Source organism: Narcine bancroftii, chromosome 14 (assembly GCF_036971445.1).
Source record: "Narcine bancroftii isolate sNarBan1 chromosome 14, sNarBan1.hap1, whole genome shotgun sequence".
NCBI classification, from domain to species: domain Eukaryota; kingdom Metazoa; phylum Chordata; class Chondrichthyes; order Torpediniformes; family Narcinidae; genus Narcine; species Narcine bancroftii.
In genome coordinates this window covers 68,288,284-68,310,795 of record NC_091482.1, presented here as the reverse complement: position 1 = coordinate 68,310,795, position 22,512 = coordinate 68,288,284, and the positions used below count along the sequence as shown (strand labels likewise).

The window sequence follows — 22,512 nt, the reverse complement described above, 5'->3', positions numbered from 1 at the left end:
TCTATTTGAGGCCACAACTTTGAGTCAGTCACAAGAGTGTTTTAAACAAAAGTAGAATTGACACTAAAGTGAAATGAGAAGAATTTGTGGGGAGGTGTTGATATCAGGGGAGTCAACCAGTTGATTGAGAAAATAACAATTCATAAAAGAGGACCAGTGAAAGGAAGAAGTGGAAAGAGAAGATAGCCATTGGCATTCAGATGGGGATCACAGCAGATAAGAAAGTGGTGTCACAGATAGATAGGTTGTAAAGAGAGCTTTTGGCATATTGGCTTTCGTGAATCAAAATATTGAGTATAGGAGTAAAAACACACAATGCTGGAGAAACTCAGCAGGTCAAACAGAGTCCTTCATACAGCAAAGGTAAAGATTCAGAACTGATGTTTCAGGCTTGACCCCTTCATGAAAGTTTGAAAGAAGGTCGGCGGGAATCGAGCAAAAGAGTAAGGGTGGTTGCAAAGGCTAAAGGTAATAGAGAAGGGAGGGAGGGGACAGCAGCGCTCAAGGGGAGAAGAGATGGCTGGGTGAAGGGAGGGAGGAGAACTGATAAGGGGAAGGGAAGGGGGCAGAGGGAAGAGGAGAGCAGGTTAGCAGAAACCAGAAAAGTCGATGTAATGTCACCTGGCTGGAGAGGGCCCAGACAGAAATTCAGGTGTTGTTCGTCAATGTGCAGGTGGTCTTGAGTACAAGAGTTGGGATGTTATAATAAAGTTGTACAAGGCATTGGTGAGGCCAAATTTGGAATACTGTCTTGCAGTTTTGGTCACCTAACTACAGGAAACATATCAATAAGATTGAGAAGAGTGCAGAGAGGATTTACTAAGATGTTGCCAGGACTTCAGGAATTAATCACAGGGAAAGATTAAACAGGTAAGGACTTTATTTCCCAGAGTGTAGTAAAAGGAGGGGAGATTTGATAAAGGTATTTAAAATTATGAGGGTGTAGACAGAGAGACAGAGTGAATGCAAGTAGACTTGCACTGAGGGTAGATGAGATAAAAACCAAAGGATATGGGTTAAGAGTGAAAGTGAAAATGTTTTGGGGGAACTTCTTCATATAGAAGGTGGTGGGAGTGTGGAACAGGAAGCCATCTGAAGTGGTGAATGTGGGCTCAATTTTAACATTTAAAAAAATTGGACAGTACATGGATGGGAGGGGTATGGAGGTGATGGGCTGGGTGTTAGATGCAGAATAATAGTTTGTCACAGAAGGGACTGCTTTCTATTCTGTAATGTTCTATGGTCCGAGATATCTGCAACTTTTCATGCCATGGTGATCTCTTGGAATGCATGAAGAAAATGAGATTAAAACCTCAATGGATTGAGAACATAAATCTATAATATTTTCATAATTATGCCACTTTCATTAATTTAGAAGATCAGAAAGTCAGAATTATAAAAATAGATAGAAATTAATGTGTTGGGTAATCTCCATAGCAGGCAGGGATTTCGCAGAGGCCATCCAATTCAATTCTGCAACCCACTCCCGCACTGACATGTCTGCCCATGGTCTCGTACTGTCAAACCCAAATTACCCGTAAAATGGAGAAGCAACACCTAATTTTCCATCTGGGCGTTCTCCAACTAATGATGGCATTAACATTGACTTCTTCAGTTCCTGCTAGCACACTCCCCTTTCTCCCTCTCTTTCCCATCTCTCTGCCTTATCTCCTCCAGCTCTCCAGCCCCTTCCCTCTCCATCCACAGACCCATCCCCCCCTCCCCACTTGCTGGTGTGCCCGGCCTACTTTATCCACCTATTACCTCCTGACTGTGGACTGTGCTCCTCCTCCTACCCCTCCCCCCCTCCACATTTTATTCATACCTTGATGAAGGGCTCAAGCCCAAAGTGTTGGCATGTATCTTTATTTTTGCTACATAAAGTATCCTGTTTAACCTGCTGAGTTTCTCCAGCATCGTGGTTTTACCTATATTAACTGCATTGTCAGCTAAATTACTAACATAGATTTTAAACAGGCAAACCAGCATTGACCCCTTAGTTATACCACAGGTAAACCAGCACTAACCCCTTAATTATACCACAGACAAACCAGCACTGACCCCTTAGTTATACCACAGGTAAACCAGCTCTGACCCTTTAATTATACCACAGGTAAACCAGCACTGACCCCTTAGTTATACCAAAGGTAAACCAGCACTGACCCCTTAGTTATACCACAGGCAAACCAGCACTGACCCCTTAGTTATACCACAGGTAAACCAGCACTGACCCCTTAGTTATACCACAGGTAAACCAGCACTGACCCCTTAGTTATACCACAGGTAAACCAGCACTGACCCCTTAGTTATACCACAGGTAAACCAGCACTGACCCCTTAGTTATACCACAGGTAAACCAGCACTGACCCCTTAGTTATACCACAGGTAAACCAGCACTGACCCCTTAGTTATACCACAGGTAAACCAGCAATGACCCCTTAGTTATACCACAGGTAAACCAGCACTGACCCCTTAGTTATACCACAGGTAAACCAGCACTGACCCCTTAGTTATACCACAGGTAACAGGTCTCCAATCATCAAAGCTGCATCAATGAACACTTCTCAGCTTTTTTCTCTTCTACGCTCCAACCTGTGACCTCTTACCAGTTACCCTGAGCTCCTCCTCGCTCCCCTTCCTCTCCCTTCTCCTATCCTCCCCTATCTTTTTTATTCAGATCGTGAAATGACAAAAAGCTCAAGCCCATAATGGTTACCCCTCCTTCCCATAGATGCTGCATAATCCTGCTGAGTTTCTCCAGCAAAACCCCAATTTTACGCACCCTGATTTAACGTGAATTTGGATATAACGCGATGAGTCATTGGACTTGGGCGTCAAACTCCCAACAGGACCGGGGACATCGGGCTCCCAGCAGGGTCAGGTAAGCGTGTCCTCACATCGCAGAGAGATTTGAAACACTACAACGCAGAAGATTCTCAACCCAGCGAGGGTTGAGTTCACCCATCTGCCATTTGTTACTCTGACTGACTACGGGGCAGTGTCGCAAGTGCTCTCTCCACCAATGTAGTTCTTGCTACTTCAAAACGTGTTCATATTTGTTTCCTGCCAGCAAAATTGCCATTTCTGCATTACTAGAAATTAATTTGTGTTTTAATTTCATCCTGTAACAATGATTTATTGAAACTCCAATTTAGCGTGACCCTGCTTTTTTTTTATTTGTTCAAAAAACAAATAATATATGACACATACAACAATTAACCATAAACATGAACGTTATTTTTTATATATTAAAAAAGAAAAAAAAAGTAAAGACCCCCCCCCCCACCCTTCAGCCAACTCTTAGGAGAGCCATAAAGAAAGAAAAAAAAATTAAAGAAAAATTAAATATACATATTAAGATCTAATCAATATAAATTGAAATGTAAATATTCTGAATATAGCAACCACATTAATAAAAAAATTATAATTATCATGTGAAACATACATAATTTTTTCCATTATTAAACAATATTTCACCTCATTATACCATCTATTAATGTCAATCATATTTGTATCTTTCCACGTACTAGCAATACATTTTTTCGCTACGGATAAAGCTAAATATACAAAGCAAGCTGAAACTTATCTAATCCCAAGCCTTTCAAAGGTTGCAAACTACCCAATAAAAATACTGTTGGATCTAAAACTATTTTAATTTTATACAGATATTCTAAAAACGATTGAATTTTCTTCCAAAAAGATTGTATATGTATACATGACCAAACGGCATGAAAAAAAGTTCCAACCGTATCACCACATCTAAAACACAAATCTGATTCATGAAAACTATACTTTTTAAATTTTTAAGGTGTTAAGTATAATTGATGTAAAAAATTATAGTTAATCATTGCATAACGAGCATTTATCAATCGAGTTACCCGATCATAACAGATATCTAACCAATCATCTTTGGAAAAAATAAAACCAGTATCCACTTCCCATTTACTTTTAGATCTATCCCAACCCTTTTTATCCAGACCATCCTGTAATATTTGATACATAAATGAAATATAACCCTTCTCTGGTACCTTCATAAGAAAAGTCTAAAATTTAGTCATTTCAGGTCAAATCATCTCTCTACCAAACAGACATCTTACCAAAGATCGAATTTGATAATAAAGAAACAAAGAGTTCTTATCAATACCAAAACCTTCCCTCATCTGATTAAAAGATAAAAATTTACCCTCTTTAAAACAATCTCCCAAATTTTTCACCCTGCTTTTATCGCAATGAGATTTTATGGACCCCCAACGATTGCATTATAATGGGGGTTTCACTGTATTGCACTACTAACGACCAAGCCAGTTTTGAATCTAATTCGCCTGATCACCTGGATCCCTTGTGGTCTAACCTTCCAGACTAGCTTGTCAAGTGGACCTCGTCTAAGGCTTTGCTAAAAGTCATATAGAAAACATGCACCGCTCTACTCTCATCAAAGTTTAAGTCTGCAACTACAGCAAAAGAATCTGTGTACACAAGTTTAAGTACTGTTGACAATATTGCTTTAGGTCATGCATAAGAGACTGCCATCAATTGCTAAAATAACTGCTGAAACATACTTTTGTTTTATGAAGATTCAAGATTCTTTTATTGTCATTTAATAGTACAGAACAAGTAATATTACATGAAATTGCCTTTTACATTCCATAAGGCAGACAGAGTCACCATTTCTGTTTCTTGGTGTCCTTTAACAGCACGAGAGAAAGCAAAGCCATGAGTGTCCATGGATTCGCCTCCAGCGTCCTACACCCTAACAGGTACTCAGAGCTTTGTTTGATTCATAAGAAATCAGAGCTCCAGATTCAAACCTTCAACACGATCAGAAAGTCTACAGCACCCAATGCCCTTCGAGAGCCCTTCTTGTCTTCAGCGCCCTCTCAAATCCTGGTTTCCACAAACCAGTCTCCAGCAGTCCACAGCTTGTGCGGGTCCTTCAACGTTAAGTCCCCAGCAGCCTGTGTGGGTCCCTCAGCCACTGAGCCCCTCACTGGTCTGACACCGTGGTCAACGCCCTGTCAGGTCATCTCCTATGCTTCTCCTTCTCAATAGAGGGTGTTCTTCCCATTTCTGGTGCTCCCCTGAGTCTGCGACTCGTCATGACTGCTGCCAAGCATCTTGGGCACAGACCTCCGTGGTTTCAAGATTTAAAAAAAAACATCATTTAACACCTGTATGGAGCCACCAGCATTAGGATCAGGCAGTTGAACCATTTGGAGCAGCACCATGTCTCCACTCTCCCAGATCCACACCAGCTGCACAGCAGATCCAGCAACGCCACTATTTCTTTTGTGGTAAAATGTATAGAAAATATCTGATTTGCTTATCAGAAACTGTGTTGGGTGTCTCAGATAAGGGTGTGTTGTGGTTAATTTCGAAAGGTCAATTTCTCACGGTCATTGCTATAGATTTATTTCAGCATCTCACCATTACGGATAGTAAACCCATGGGCCCAGAGTCATCATACATCCATGTGCAATTTGAAGTGTCTATTGGGAAACAGCAGCAATTGTTGCAAAAGCATTTTAGTTCACAATTGGAAACCTCACTAGCCTGCATGTTCTAGGCACATACAAATGGAAAGCCTCACCATTCATATTGCCTCACTATTCCTCTCAGAATGTTCCAGATTGATTGAATTATGTAACAACTTGTCTTTCATTTGGCTCTGGACTCTAGATTGTTCTGGTGATATAACTAAGCATGAGGCTGAACAGTTGTCATGGGTGTATTTTTGGAATTTCACCGCAAAGGTTTTTTGAACTATGCTCTAAATAGCATGTAACTAAATTTCAGAAGCTATGAAAAAATGTACGGAATGCAGTTCAAACCATTCTGTTAACATTTAGCAATAAATTACATTCCATTTTTTCAGTTTATCAAATTCATTGAGAAGCACATTGTAAACTGCTGGTCTTAATGTCCTGTGTAAAATCAAGATAATATTTTGCCATTGCATAGAACCATAGATTACTACAGCACAGAAAAAAGCCCTTTGGCCCTTCTTGACTGTGCTGAACCATTATTCTTCCTGGTTCCACTGACCTGCACCTGGACCATATCCCTCCAATACCCTTCTCATCCGTGAACCCATCCACATCTTTCAGATTTGGAATCAGAGTTTATTGTCATAAACATGCCATGAAATTCACTGTTTTGTGGCAGCGTCACAACTTTTCAATAAATCACATTTCAAAATGAATTAAAATAGTGCAAGAAGAATAAAGGTAAGTGAGGTAGTGTCTTTGGTTCATTAATTATTCAAGAATCAGACGGCAGCAGAAAGAAGCTGTCTTTGTGCCGCTGAGTGCTAATCTTCAGGCTCCTGCACCTTTTTCCCCGTTGGTAGCAGAGTGAAGAGGCCACGGCCTGGGTGTGGGGGTGCTTTTTTGAGATGCCACCTCTTGTAGATGTACCCGATGGAATGAAGACTGGTACCTTGATATCGCAGGCTGTTAGCAACCCATTGGAGTTTTTTTCTTGTCTTAAGCATTGGCCACCTCCGTTCCAGACAGAGATGTCTGTAGATTGGCCTCTAATCAGATGAAGGTCAAGATATCCAGCAAAAATTAAAGAGTGGGTTAGAAGATCCAGGCAGGTTGGTTTGAAATCCAGACTTGAGAATTAGGACCCTGGAGAGGAGGTAACTCAACCCTAATGTTGCCATTGTTCACTATTTCTACATGCAATCAAGTAGGAATCATGATTTTTTTTCCTCTTCCCAATCAATGGATTTTTTTTCCAATTCAGCATTTTGCAACAAAGATGCAACATCTATAAAAGCACACAGATCAGTGGTATAAATCACTCACCTAGCAAGGTCACACACCTTAATTTAATTAATAATTCACAATGTATTGCATCAACATTTATAGAGGAGCGTAAGATCCAGTGTAACCTAAAGAGGGGTAGCTACAATCTGAATAATACATCGTGAATACATGTGAACTCAGACTGAGTTGACCTGTAAATAAAGAGAGGCCGAAGAGACTCAGCACATCTCTCCAGTTTGATCATTCACAAAGGGTTCCAGCATCTGCAGTTTGTGCGTTTTTCCGCAGTTGATGCGTAACTTGATTTGAAGCTTCATTTTAATTGATAATAATGTGAAATTACTAAGCAACAGAAACGTTAAGATTCAAGATTGTTCTGTGTGCACAATTTATCTTCAGAGTGAAACAAAACTAAGAGCATTTAATGACCTTACATTTACTTGTATCGTGTTCATGGCTTGTGTTTCAAACCTCAAGTATCTGATGTCCAGCATGCACTGTAATCCCATGCCACCCTACAGATGCACTGAAGTCTAGGAATTGGAGGTTCTTGATGGAATCACTTGCTGAAAGTTAGATGAATCAGGACTGCTTATTGCCGCCATAAATTTTACATTAAAACAAAATTTAGACTTACAGCATGTTAACGAGTCCATGCCATCCAATTAACCTATACCCCTAAAACATTTTGAAGGGTGGGTGGAAACCGGAGCCCCTGCGGAAAACCCACGCAGACATGGGTAGAACACACAAACTCCTTACAAACAATGTGGAATTCGAACCCCAGTCTGGTCCCGATCGCTGGCTACTCCAACCGTGCTGCTCTTTTTTTTTGTTCAATTGTTCAAGAGAATTGGAGAAATTCTTTACTTTTAGACATACAGCACAGTTACGGGCGCCCTCTGGGCCTGTGCTGCCAAATCACCCCAATTAACAGCAACCCCATATGTTTTGAAAGGTCAGAGGAAACCAGAGCATGCATTTATAGTTAGTTCAAAGGGAAGGTCATTGATCTGAAATGTTCACTGACGTCAGATGCTGCCAGAGCATCTCCAAGTTATAGATTGAAATAATCAGCGTAAAGGAAGTCAAAAGATTGAGAAGTGGGCTGATCACCAAGCGTAGATGCAGCCTTCCATTTGCTCCAGTGGGACAAGCTGTCTCATCGCAATCCATCAACTGAGCGAAGCACATTCCACTTTCTGTCGCTCAGTGGGCCAGCAACAGTGCCTTTCCTCAGCTTGTCCACTGGAGGGACCCATCGTAAAATTTAGTAAACTTCCAGTGTCACAAGAAATAGGTTGGGGGAAGCTGTTCATCATGAGATGATCCATTTTCTCACTCAGCCCCACTGCCCGCTCTTCTCGTGAGCTATGATGCCCTGGCTAATCAAGTCTCTGCCTTAAATACACCCAATGACTTGTCCTCCACAACTGCCTGTGGCAAGAAATTCCACAGATTCCCCACCTTCTTGGCTGAAGAAACTCCTATGCATTTCTGTTCTAAGCAGACACCCTTCAATCCCCGAAGTTGTGCTCTCTTGTCCTAGACCCTCCCACCATGGGAAGTAGCTTCTACATTAACTCTGTCCACGTCTTTCAACATTCAAAATGTTTCACTGAGTTCCCCCCTCATTCTGCAAAATTACAATGAATACAGGCCAAGAGCTGTCAAATGCCCCTCAGATGAGAATCCTTTCATTTCCCGAATCATCCTAGTGAACCACCTCTGAACTCTCTCCAATTTCAGCACATTTTTTCTTAAAGAGCCCAAAATTGCTCACAATATTCCGTGAGGCCTCACCAGTGCCTTATAAAGCCTCAAATCACATCCCTACTCATGTATTCGATTCCTCTTGAAATGAACACCAGCATTGTATTTTCATTCTTCACCACCGACTCAACCTGCATGTTTCCCTTCAGGCTCTCCTGCACGAGGACTCCCAGGTCCCTTCGCATCTGGGGATTTAAATTTTTCTCCCCATTTACAAAAATAGTCTGCCCATTTATTTTTTTCTATCAAAGTGCACAACTGTACACTTTCCGACATTGTATTTCGTTCAGGTAGGGTAGGAGACCACTGAGGGCAGCGAAAGAGTTTTGAGAAATATCGGGAACAGGAGCAGGTAAAGTTCGAATTTATCATTGGAACTATATTAGGGTGGGGGGTGGGGGAAGGGTTACCTGCCATTGAATGTTCATGTTTTAAATTTTTTTAAATTTAAATTTAGATTTGCAGCACGGTACAGGCTATTTTGCCTCACGAGTCCGTGCTACCCAATTTACACCCCATTAATCTACACCTTCGGTAAACCAGAGCCCTCGGAGAAAACCCACGCAGACATGGGGAGAATGTATAAACTCCTTCTAGACAGAACGGGATTCGAACACCGGTCTGGTCCCGATCGCTGGTGCTGTAAAGGTGTGGCGCTAACCGCTAGGCCAACCAGACCACCCTATCTTTGGGATTCAGATTATTCTGGAGGAATATACGTTCTTCTTGTTTGGCCTCAACCTGGCTATCGATGAGTCTGTGGCAATGGAGAGGGGAATTCAAATAAGGCCAGGACTAACAGCTTGCATGCAGGGGCCCAGCACAGGTACTCAGCAAGCAGTCACCTAATCTCCATTGGGTCTCATCAATGGAAAGGAAGCCACACTAAATCCACCAAACGAAGGTTCACCTGAAAAGTCTGTTTATGACCGAAGGCGGAAGTGAGCATCCTTCTTCACTCCAAAGAGAAAATCCCTAGCTCTGTTAACCTTGCCTCATAAGAATCATTCTACAATCCAGGCAATATCCAGTTAAATCTCTTCTGCACCCTCTCTGAAGTTTCCACAGCCTTCCTGTATTGAATATACAATATTCTAAGTGTGGTCTAACCAGAGTCTTATAGACTACAACATTACCTCTCAACTCTTGAATTCAATCCCCCATACCACAAGCTTCCTTAACTACACTATCAACCTGCATGCCAACCTTAAGACATCTATGGATTTGGACCCCAAGTTCTTCCACATTATTCCTGCCATTAACCAAATACTTCACCTTTATGTTTGACCTTATAAAATTCGTCACTTCACACTAATTTGGATTGAATTCAATGTGCCAACTCTGCATCCTGTCCATATCCTGTTGTAACTGACAGCAAACCTTCCAATCTCCAACCTTCAAGTTAGGTTCAAAACATACTGATTCATCCTTCTAATTCTTTGTCCAGGGCATTTATAAAAAATCTCTAAGAGCAGGGGTCCCAGAACAGATCCTCGTGGAACTCCACTTGTAACTTGAATATGTTCCATCTACTATTACCCTCTGCTTTCTGCAGATAAGCCAATTCTGAATCCGCATGCCTCAGGACTTTCTGAATGAGCCTTACTAAAATTCATATGCACCACCTCTACCACTCTTCCTTCATCAACTTCTTTTGTTTTCCTCACAAAATTCAATTAGGCTTGTGATGCTGGACGTTCCCTTCACAAAGCCATGTTGACTATTCATAAGCAGAATGTGCTTCTCTAAATGCTTGTAAATCCTGTCCCTAAGAAACCTCTTCATAGGTTTGCCCAGCACTGATGTAAGACTCCCTGGTCCATAATTCCCAGGAATCACCCTATTATGTTTTTATCAAACAAGGGGATTACATTGGTCATTCTCCAAACCTCCAGTACCACCCCTGTGTCCATGGAGGAAGCAAAGATTATTGCCAAGGCCCTAGCAATCTCTTCCCTCACTTATCTTGTATATCTTGTATGAGCCTTGAGTACCCACTCACTCTATTTCACCATTTCCCACTACCCCCCCCCCCTCCACCAAACCATTCCACTTTCACTAAGTCTTGCTATTTAGCCTTCCTCTTTTACAGTATTCCTTCTTTCTACTCTTGTCTGATTATTTCTCTGCAAAATACCTCAGGATATTTTCTTTGAAAAAAAGCCATTTGTGACTCAGGACATGAAAAGTGCTTTTTAAGCAATAATTCCTGAAAGCTAAATGGCTGTTTCTGCATTTAAAAAATAAATAAAACTGCCTGCTTTAAAATACCTTGCCTGCATCTGGATTCATTTGTTTTGCAACAGCTTTCAACATGCAAAGCCAGGTAAAGTGCTGACTGAACATGTCTTGTCAGCATAACAATTAATCCTGAGATTTTTTTTGTGACTTGTGCTGCAAATGAAGAACAAATTTCCAATTATTTATTCCAGAAAGACATTGTTAAAACTAATTTCATTTTGCCAGGCAAGGAAAAAGATTAGGTACAGCAGAATTGTATAATGGTCATAATGTACTTAGAAGTTACTGAATTGTGGAACAGCAAAGAAGGGAATTAGGCCCACCAAGTGTATACTAGCTCAGTGGAAAAGCAATAATTTCAACCATGTCTTTTCCAACTTTGTGAATGATTTTCTACAATTCTTTATTTAGATTATTAGTGAGTTTGCATCCACCACCTTTTCAAATCCAAACTATTTTTTGCTTCTATTTCAGATTTATTGTCAGAGTACATACAACCTTCCATTCATTCTGGAGACGTGACCCATCCAGCGCAGCTGGATCTTCAGCAGCGTGGACTCGATGCTGTCGACCTCTGCCATCTCGAGTACTTCGACGTTAGGGATGAAAGCGCTCCAATGGATGTTGAGGATGGAGCGGAGACAACGCTGGTGGAAGCGTTCTAGGAGCCGTAGGTGGTGCCGGTAGAGGACCCATGATTCGGAGCCGAACAGGAGTGTGGGTATGACAACGGCTCTGTATACGCTTATCTTTGTGAGGTTTTTCAGTTGGTTGTTTTTCCAGACTCTTTTGTGTAGTCTTCCAAAGGTGCTATTTGCCTTGGCGAGTCTGTTGTCTATCTCATTGTCGATCCTTGCATCTGATGAAATGGTGCAGCCGAGATAGGTAAACTGGTTGACCGTTTTGAGTTTTGTGTGCCCGATGGAGATGTGGGGGGGCTGGTAGTCATGGTGGGGAGCTGGCTGAAGGAGGACCTCAGTTTTCTTCAGGCTGACTTCCAGGCCAAACATTTTGGCAGTTTCCGCAAAGCAGGACGTCAAGCGCTGAAGGACCATCGCCTTCCCAAGATCGTGTTATATGGCGAGCTCTCCACTGGCCACCGTGACAGAGGTGCACCAAAGAAAAGGTACAAGGACTGCCTAAAGAAATCTCTTGGTGCCTGCCACATTGACCACCGCCAGTGGGCTGATAACGCCTCAAACCGTGCATCTTGGCGCCTCACAGTTTGGCAGGCAGCAACCTCCTTTGAAGAAGACCGCAGAGCACACCTCACTGACAAAAGGCAAAGGAGGAAAAACCCAACACCCAACCCCAACCAACCAATTTTCCCCTGCAACCGCTGCAACCGTGTCTGCCTGTCCCGCATCGGACTTGTCAGCCACAAACGAGCCTGCAGCTGACGTGGACTTTTTACCCCCTCCATAAATCTTCATCCGCGAAGCCAAGCCAAAGAAAAAAAGAAAAAGAACATACAACCTGAAATTCTTTTTTTTGCAGGCGAGACAGAATTACCACTTATGATAGTACAAAAAGCTGTACTCAAATAGATACACATGTAAAAAAATGATATGTAAACAAACTAACTGTGCAATTCAGAGAAAATAAAAGAAACAATAAAGTGCAAAAAAAAAATCCTTAAATGAGTCCTTGATTGAATTTGTTGTTGAGGAGTCTGACGGTGGAGGGGTAGAAAAAAAAAATCCAACTTAGATGGAAAGATCCTGTTCCTCCCACTAGGACTCAGTGGTTATGTCATGAATTGGAACAAGATACATAAATGTATATCATTCTGCTAACTTAAGGTAAAGAAAAAGTGCTAAGTCTGAAAAAGGATAAAACAGAAAACTTCTAAGATGACCTGAATTCCAGAGACCCAAACCGGGCGGTCCAATCGATTAAAATATTGAATTGAAACAAGATAAAACATATATTGATTTCTCAGTAATAGTATCTAAAATTCGGAAATGCCAAGCCTCCATTCCTTTTAGATCCTTGCAAAAGAAGCTTATTCAGCCAAGGTCGTTTGTTTTTCAAATACAGGAAGATAGAATAGAGTCAAGGGAATCAAAGAAATGACTTGGGGATGAAGACTGGAAATGCATAAAAAAGGTGTAAAAGTTTGGGGAAAGTAATAATTTTAATAGAGTTAATACAACCAACTAATGAAATAGAGAAAGGGGACCATTTGGATAACATTTTTTAAAATTGTTTTAATAAATTAAGAAAATATTTTATTAAATAAATGTTTATGGTTTTTGGTAACTAAAATTCCTAAGTAAACTGCTTCTTAACAATGTAAAAAGGGAGATTGGCACAGATAGGCACCACAGTATTGAGGGGGAAAAGTTCACTTGTGTAAGTTTAGCTTATACCCTGAAAAGTGACTGAATTGTGATGGCAATGACAAAATAAAAAGGAAATAGATACTTCCAGATTTTAGGCAAATAACAGGAGGTTGTCCGCATTAAGGGAGACCTTGTGAACTATACCCCCTCTTGAAATCCAGGAGATGTCCTCGGAATCACGAAAAGCAATACCTAACAGTTCTAATGCTAAATCAAACATGAGTGAACTGAGAGGATATTCGTGCCTAGTTCCACGATGTAAGTGAAATAGAGTAGATTCTTGATTATTTGTAACAACAGATGAGGAAGGTGAATGGTATAATAATTTAATCTATGATATGAAACCAGGAGCAAAATTGAATCTTCATAGGATTTGAAAAAGGTATTGCCATTCAACCCTGTCGAAGGCCTTCTCTGCATCCAGAGAGATAACACACTCTGGAATTTTAGAAGAAGGAGAATATATTATTTATAATCATTAATGAATGTGAAAATATGAATGATGATTTTTAGTGAAACCAGTCTGATCTTGAGAAACAATCAAGGTGAAATCACATCAGGTTTTCCTCAATAAGATTAAAAGACCAAGGGAGCATGATCTACAGTTTTCTATCTCAGACAAAAATATCAAAAATTGATATTTGATTCTTAAATTAGTTAATACTTCTTCACTACGTGCTTGACATTCTCTAGTTCAGTTCAAGGTTGTACATTGGACTTGCATGTCTAAAGACAAATTATCCTTTTTATTTCCTGATCTAAATCCCCAAGGTGACAGATGTAACGATAGGGAAGCAATCTTGATACATATGTTCTGGTCTTGTTGAGCTCTTGAACCTTATTGGAGGGAGATTTCCATGTTTTTGAACCTGATCTTTTAACGGCTTTGTTTGGAGTGTTAGATGATATTAATGAGAAATTTTCTTCATCTGGTCGTCAAATCATTCCATTTACAACTCTTAGGGCATGAAGAGCGATCCAACTTAGATGGAAAGATCCTGTTCCTCCCACTAGGACTCAGTGGTCATGTCATGTCTTGCCTTAACTTAGAAATGATCAGGTGTTCTGCGTTGTAGACTAACACTAATTTTCATAAAATTTGGAGTCCTTTTATGGACTATTTTTGTGTTCATTAAATCTGTTTGACTTGATCACTGTCTATATTTATGTATATACATGGATTTTCCTTCAGTTAGTATTGTTTTTTATAGATTCAGCAGAACTAAACGACTTTTAATTTTATGTCAAAACATCCCAGATTTTTCGGTTGGGGGTTAGAGTTCTTTTCTTTGTTTTTTTCTTCTTTTTTGTCATTTTGACAACAGTGAATGGGGGAAGGGGGAAATCGCTATTTTTTATTTTTGGAAATGTACTTGTATTCTTCATATTTGATAACCTTGTGTTCTCTATACAACGTGTGCTTGCTATATAAAACTCAATAAAAAGGTTGAAAGGTATAATCAATCAGAACTAGTATGTTCACAGAATTCTGCCTAGGCAACTCCCCTGTCTTGTCACTAAACCTCCAAGCTCAATCCTACAACATGTAGTCCTGCATCTTGGAATGTGCCTGTGGCAGCATTCCCTCACTGCCTCCTCCGTGTGCTGAAAGACAAACAGGTTTTGGGCAGACCAAAGTGCATCTTTGATGGTCTTCCAGCTGCAGGGGATGAAATCTGCATTCCCCAAGATGGTGGGCGACTGTCTCCACTGCAGCACAGTAATCTCGAGGACAACTTGCGTTATGGGTGATGTTCTGGTTGCACAGGAAGGATCTGACTGGGAGGGTTCCTCTCACCACCAGCCTGCTTGTTTGTGAGCCCCAGTGAGGCATTCTGCCAGATGACCTGGACAATCTGCTCAGGGAACCATCCCACTGGATCCATCAAGTCCTCCTCTCTCAGTTTCTGTAGGACATTCTGTGCTGACCACTGCATGATGGCCTCATGGTCAAAGATATAGTTCTGGAAAATCTTTTCCATGAAGGATAGCTGGTGTGGCAAAATACAGCTGACTAGGACATGGCAATGGGGCAAGGTCCATCCTTTGCCATACCTGGGACAGGTAGAACCTCAGCATGTAGCAGGACTTGTGGCCTCATACTTTGGTTCCATGCACAGCCTGATTCAGCCACACATGAAGGTGGTCATCAGGATGAGGGCCTTGTTGGGTACGCCCTTATCCCCATGGTCTGGTGACTTATACATGGTGACCTTTTGGATCCTTTTCATTTTGGATGATCTTTTTTTTTCCCCAAAATAGACTTTACTCACCATAAATTATTTATAAAGAAGAAAACCATTAAATTTTTTTTCACACCCATGGTGTCATTCATATCTATACATTCCCATCCATGTACATTGTTACATTTGTTCTCTAAACTCACCATTACCATCCCTTTGGTACATTTTTACTTCTCCCCCCTCTGTTTGAGGGAATTCCCCTTGGTCTCAGCCCCATTCATGCAGTAATGGGAGGACTATACATCCACCACCCACGTTGTTCTCAAGATGACTGCGGTGGAGTGGAGACAGTCGCCATCCTCTTTGCTGCATGCACATTTGCAAAGTGCGTGTGGAGAAGGATTCAAGGGACCTTGTCATGGTTCACCCCTAACAGCAGCATGACAGAGGTCTCTGATATATGGGCTGTTCCCAGGGACGCCCACGGAGTTAGATGTCCAGAACTGCTGTAAGACCATCAACTCAGTGAAAAACGCACTTTGGTCAGCCCGAAACCTGTTGGTCTTTGAGCACATGGAGATTTAGGTCTGTGAATGTTGCTGACTGGCATATTCCAGGCTGCAGGAGCATGTGCTGAGGCTTAGTGCAGCCAACGCGAAGGGGTTGTGGGAAAGGACCACAGTCTAGAATCCTCCCATCATTGGGCATTCAGGGGCTGAGACCAAGGGGAAGTCCATCAACCAATAGAGGGAGGGAGAAACAAGGTACCACAGGGGTGGTAATGGGGTATTTAGAGAATGTATAGGCATAACTGATATTATATAGACGTAAAAAGACTGAACAGTTTTCTTATTTGGAAATAATTTATTGTGAGTATATTTTTGGTTAAAAAAATCTCTTCTAGAATCCTTTAGCCTTGATAAATTTTTTCTTATTTTTGGATATTCAAAAGCTTTCTCATGGCTATCTCTAATTAGACAATCGTTAACAAATAAGAACTTACTGCAGAAACCAAAGGGGGCAACCATTAGAGTTTGAGTCACAAAATGAGTATCCACACTGTCCACCGAATTCAGCAAACCCTGACAAGGGCTCCAATTTTATTTCTGCAAGTTATGTAATCGGTACAATATAAATGCAACGCAATTCAGCTCAATACCATGCTAGCCGACACTGCCGAGAGATAAGTGAATAAATTTGATTTGGATTTAAGTTGTCTACTGTGAATCACAACTATTTAGATATTTTGAGTAACATTTTAAATGTATAGAATGACATTTCTAAATGTATTTTCCTTAATTTCCCCATTGGAAATTACACCAAAATGCTGCACAATGACCTTCTATTTTAGTTTAGTATGGCAGTTTAATTTACAGTCTTTCATGCTGACGTCATCCATCTCAATATTGACTTTCAATATGTGACAGAATAATTGCTCAATTTGGGAAAGACAATAATGTAAATGTACTCACATGCTTTTGCAAAACCTGCTCAACAATTTCTTGGCACAGGTATGAGTATGCAAGAGACTCCAACTGTTGGGTTCTTGAGCAGAACACAAACAGCTGGAAGAATTCAGTGCATTAGTCGACATCCATGGAGGAAAATGGCAATCGACATTGTGGTTCAACATAGAAAAGTGCTGGAGAAATTCAGCAGGTGATGCAGCGTCCTTAGGAAGTATCGAGTAGCCAATGTTTTGGGATGGGACCCACCACAGGAGATTTCTTGTCTAATGACATTTCAGTTTGAAAACTTGCTTCAGGAATTCAACATGGTCTACTTATTTAGTTACTGTTGAATGCATAGGATGCATTTTTTTAAATAAAAAAATCATAGGATTAATAAGGTTGTCAAAGTTTGTTCTGCTAAAGTCATTTTGACAGGGTTCATGAATTGACAATATCTTGTTAAAGTGTTTTGTCTTTCTGTCACAAATTCTTAATATATTTGTTGGTATGTGTGAGACAGAATGAGTATAAAGGGCAAAAGATTGTTGGCAAGGTGTGTAGCAGGCCCCACCAATTTCCAATAAGTTGCCACATTAATATTCTTACTTTAACTCAGGATGTTGACACGTTGAATTCCACCCCCTGCATGCTTCTAATAAAGATTTCCTTTATCTAGCTTCTTCCTGACCCTGGATTGGTTTTCCCCAGAACATTATAGTATAATTGACAAGATCCACTGACAGTTCCAGCTAAAGGAACATTTCTGTGGGACTACAGCAGACATAGCCACCCAACCACAGTTTTTTTTTATTACGCCGCCATCAAAATTCAGTTAGGTCTGACTCAGCCTTGGGCACCTCGTAGATAAGGAATATTCAGAGCATGGGAGATTTTATAGCCATCCCCCCATTCCCAAATCCATGTCTTGATGAAACAGTTCTCCCAAAGATATTAAAAGAGAACCATATAGGGGCTAATAAAACAATTCTTTAAACTAAAAATAGACTTTATTCACAATAAATTATTTACAAAAGGAAAACCATTCAAAGTCTGTCCCACTCTTACCTTAATTTCCATGCATTTCCATGACTGCACGTCTCAGCCCCTCAATGCCCGGTAATGGGAGGACTCTAGACTGTGGTCCTTCCCCACATCCCCCTCGCGTTAGCTGCGCCAAGCCTCAGTGTGTCCCTCAGCACGTACTCCTGAAGTCTGGAATGTACCAGTCAGCAGCATTCCTGCACCAACATTTGCTTGTGCTAAAGACCAACAGGTTTTGGGGAGACCAAAGTGCGCCTTTTACCGAGTTGATGGTGTCTTCCAGCAGTTCTGGATGTCTGACTCTGTGTGAGTCCTGTAGATCGGAGTGTTTGCTGTCCCGCTGCTGCTGGGGATGAACCGTAACAAGGACCCCTGCATCCTTTTCCACATACTCTACACAATAAAACAATTCTGGGAATGGTCATTCACACCACTATGGAATAGATTGGAAGAGAGGAAGAAATCCACCAAGCACCAGGCAATCTCTGTAATAACATTACAATGACAGTAATAAAACTGACTCCAGGGGATGTAGGTGATCTCATTCAGAAGCTGGGACAGGAGCCTTATTTGAATTTGTTTGCACCTCAGTTACATAAATGATACTTAAAAATGTCACTGAGAAGTACAGGGAATTTGAATCACATTTATGTGAAAGAACATTAGAAATATAAAGCTGGAGCGTAGAACATAGGAAGTAGGAACAGGAGTAGGCCAAAAATGGCCCATCGAGCCTGCTCCGCCATTCAATATGATCATGGCTGATCTAATTTATGACCTAACTCCACCTACCTGCCTTCTCCCCATATCCCCTCATTCCTCTATCATGTAAAAATTTATCTAACCGAATTTTAAATATGTTTAACAAAACAGCCTCAACCACTTCCCTGGTTAGAGAATTCCAAACATTCACTACTCTCTGGGAAAAACTATTTTTCCTCATCTCTGTCCTAAATCTACTCCCCCGAATCTTGAGACTGTGTCCTCTGGTTTTAGTTTCCCCGGCCAGCTCAAAAAACCTTCCTGCATCTATCCTATCCATACCCTTCATAATCCTATATGTTTCTATAAGAATGAGGGGAAATTTGAAAGAGGTATACAAAATTGTGAGGGTTTAGACAGAGTAAATGCAAGTAGGCTTTTTCCACTGAGGTTCGGTAAGATATAAACCAGAGGATGTTTGGTTCAGAGAGAAAGGGGAAAAATATGGGGAAAACATTACAGGGAACTTTTTCACACAGAGTGTAGAACGAGCTGCCAGCTGAAGTGATGAATGTGGGCTTAATTTTCACATTTAAGAAAAATTTTGACAAGTATATGAATGTGAGGGGTATGGAGGGATATGGAATGGGTGCAGGTCAGTGGAACTAGGCAGAATAATAGTTTGGCACAGACTAGAAGGGCTGAAGGGCCTGTTTTCTGTCTGTCACTATGTGGTGCTGTCCTGTCCTATGGTTCTAAACAGGAGCAGGCCATCCACTTCCTTGTGTATGCTGTAACATTCAATAAATTCATGGCTGTTATTTTACTGTGGTACCACTCACCTCTCTCTGATAGCAACGAGATACCTCTCGATTCGCTTCCTCTGTAAAAACCTCTTTTGAATATTCTCGATGTCTGTGAATCCACGGCTCTCTTGGATAGAGAATTCCAAAATGTCACTAATCTCTGGTTGAAGAAACAAAAGCAAAGATATTGCATGAACTCAGCCAGTCAAACAGAAAGAGAAATCGACAGTGTTTCTATTCACTGATCCTTCCTGACAACTGGAGAAAGAGTGGAAGGTTTACAGTCTTCACAGCAATGCTGTCATCTTTTGTCTTGCACCAGGACATTGTGACCATGGAAAAGTGGTAAAAGGGCAACTGGAATCATAGACCCTTAAAACATTATAGCACAGAAACCGACCCTTCTAGTCGGCACTGAACCATTTTCTTTCCCACTTCAGCTGGCAGCTTGTTCCACACTCCCACCATTCTGTGTGAAGTTCCCCCATATGTTTCCCCTAACCTTTTCCCCTTTCACTTTAACCCACGTCCTCTGGTTTGTGTCTCACCTACCCTCAGTGGAAAAAGCCTGTCTACATTTTCTCTATCTATCCCCCTCATAATTTTAAATACCTCTATCAAATCTCCCCTCATCCTTCTATGCTCCAGGAAATAAAGTCCTAACCTGTTTAATCTTTCCCTATAACTCAGTTCCTGAAGTCCGAGCAACATCCTAGTAAATCTTCTCTGCCTCTTTCCATCTTATTGATATCTTTCCTGTAGTTCGGTGACCAAAACTTCACACAATACTCCAAATTTGGCCTCACCTCCGTCTTAAACAACTTTACCACAACATCCCAACACCTATACTCAATACTTTGAATTATGAAGGTCAATATGCCAAAATCTCTCTTTACAACCCTATCTACCTGCGACATCACCTTCAGGGAATTATGTATCTGTATTTCTAGATCCCAACTCCTCAGTACCCTACCATTCACTGTGTACATCTTTTGGTTTGTCCTTCCAAAATGCAACACCTCATACTTGTCCGCATTAAATTCCATCAGCCATTTCTGCAGCCCGTCTTTTCAGCTGGTCCAGATCTCTGCAAGCTTTGAAAACCTTCCGCACTGCCAAAACTCTTCCAATCTTAGTGTCATCTGCAAACTTGCTGAGTTGTTGGAGGCTGACATGAGAGGCATCAGATGCTGAGCATAAACGTAAATCAACGGCAAAACCTTTTTAGGTCAGTTGAACAAACGCAATGTTTCAGCATCATTATGTGATTCAACTAAAGTGAATATAACGTTTCTCCAACTTCCTATGTGATTCAGCAAATCTGAAATTTGCATTCAGCAGGAAGATGTCTATCATAATCCATAATTTTTACTCAGGAAGCAAACCTTTTTACAAAAGAATTGTGGCACAGTTAGTGTAGCAGTTGATGCAATGCCATGACAGGAATCTGGCTTCTAATCCAGCACTGTCTGCAAGAAGTTCGTATTTTCTCCCCATGGGTTTCCTCCAGGAGCTCCAATTTCATCCCACCTTCCAAAATCATACAGGGTTCATGGGTTAATTAGTGCATTTGGGGCAGCACAGGGCCTGTGGGCTGGAATTGCTTGTATCTCTAACAAAATTTTAAATCAAAATTTAAATAATTAGACTCCAATTATCCCTATAATAAGAATATTTATCCCCTTGCAATATACTAATCTCTTTGCACAATCTCTGCAATTTCTGCCACAAGTTATTTCAGGACACAGTGAATCAAAGGGGCTACTGTCATCTTGTTCCAGAGCAAAAGGAAAGAGGATGGAGAAAGCCACCTTCCTTTTATTTTCACCCCCCTGTGAACATTGAGCAAGGAGTACAATACTGTCACAGATAGTCACTGACAATGCATTTTATTCAATTGCTCACTGCTTCTGTGTCATTGGGATTTATACATCAGGAAGACAACAAGAATTACAAAATTCTTCTCAGCAATGGTATTTTGAATTTCACAATGTCAAGATCAAACCAATTTCTTCCTGAATTCAGCCTATTATTAGCTTGATGGAAGGATTTTGTTCCAGTCTTCGAATTAGCCAGCTTCTTCCTGGAGCTTGAATGTCAACAATTCATTAAATATATTTTATCCATTTTCAAAACTTTGTCCGCACGTCAAAGTTTTTGGCTTTGAAAAGTTGTGCAATTGGAGGCCAATGAGCAATGGTAAGGGTCAGTGCTGGGTCCACTGCCAACTGTTCTTTACATTTTTAAATGTAGACATACAGACATACATCATGGTAACAGGCCGTTTCAGCCCACTCATCCGTTCTGCAAAATTTATGCCACATTAACCTACACCCCTGGTACGTTTCAAATGGTGGTAGGAAATGGAGTCTCCAGAGAAAACACATGCAGACATGGAGAGAACGTACAAACTCCATACAGACAGCGTGGGATTTGAACCTTGGTTGGGTTCCAATCGTTGGTGCTGTAAAGGCACTAACCACTACGTTAAATATGCTGCCCATAGAGATTTGGATGACCAGGTTGCTGACACAGTAATTTGCAAATTTGGAAGGATAGTGGACAGTCAGAAAGGATGTCTCAGGTTATGATACGGTCAATTTAATGAGGTCAAGGAATGGAAAACAGAATTTATCTCTGATAAGTTTGAGATGTTACAACTTGGGAAGCAAAACCAGGAAAGGACTCACACAGTAGATGGAGAGCCCCGAAGAGAGTTGTTGAATGGAGTGTTCCCTGAAAGGGGCAACAGGTGGACAGAATGGTGAAGGAGTTTGGCATGTTTGCTTTTATGAAAAAGGTACACAGTACAAAGGGTGGGTTATCATAATAAAAGGCATTGATGAGACCACACTGAGTACTGAGTGTAATTCTGGATGCCTCGCTCCAGGTTGGACGTCATGAAATTGGAAAGAGAGCAGAAAACTTTCATCAAAATGCAAAAAAAACGTTTCAAATATATAAAGAATGAAAGAGAAGTGAGAGTAGCCCATTAGAAAATGATGCTGGAGAAATGATAATGGGTGACAAGAAATGGCAAAATGAGTATTTTGCATCAGTTGTCATTATGGAACACACTAGCAGTGTGCCAGATGTCAAAGGGTATCAGGGAAGGGAACTGAGAGCACTTACTATTTTAAGGGAGAAGGTGCTCAGAAAGTTGAATGGTCTAAAGGTGGATAAGTCTCCAGATGGATTGT

General features: G+C 41.0%; 1 protein-coding gene across 1 annotated transcript in view; it reads right to left on the bottom strand.

Moving 5' to 3' along the window:
- Positions 1-22,512, bottom strand: part of LOC138749484 (ammonium transporter Rh type C 1-like) — a 104,680-nt gene that overhangs the window by 43,719 nt on the left and 38,449 nt on the right. Inside the window, exon 2 of the mRNA XM_069910881.1 lies at positions 19,349-19,472. The gene's annotated coding sequence lies outside the window, so the exon portion shown is untranslated. The remainder of the gene's footprint in view (positions 1-19,348; positions 19,473-22,512) is intronic.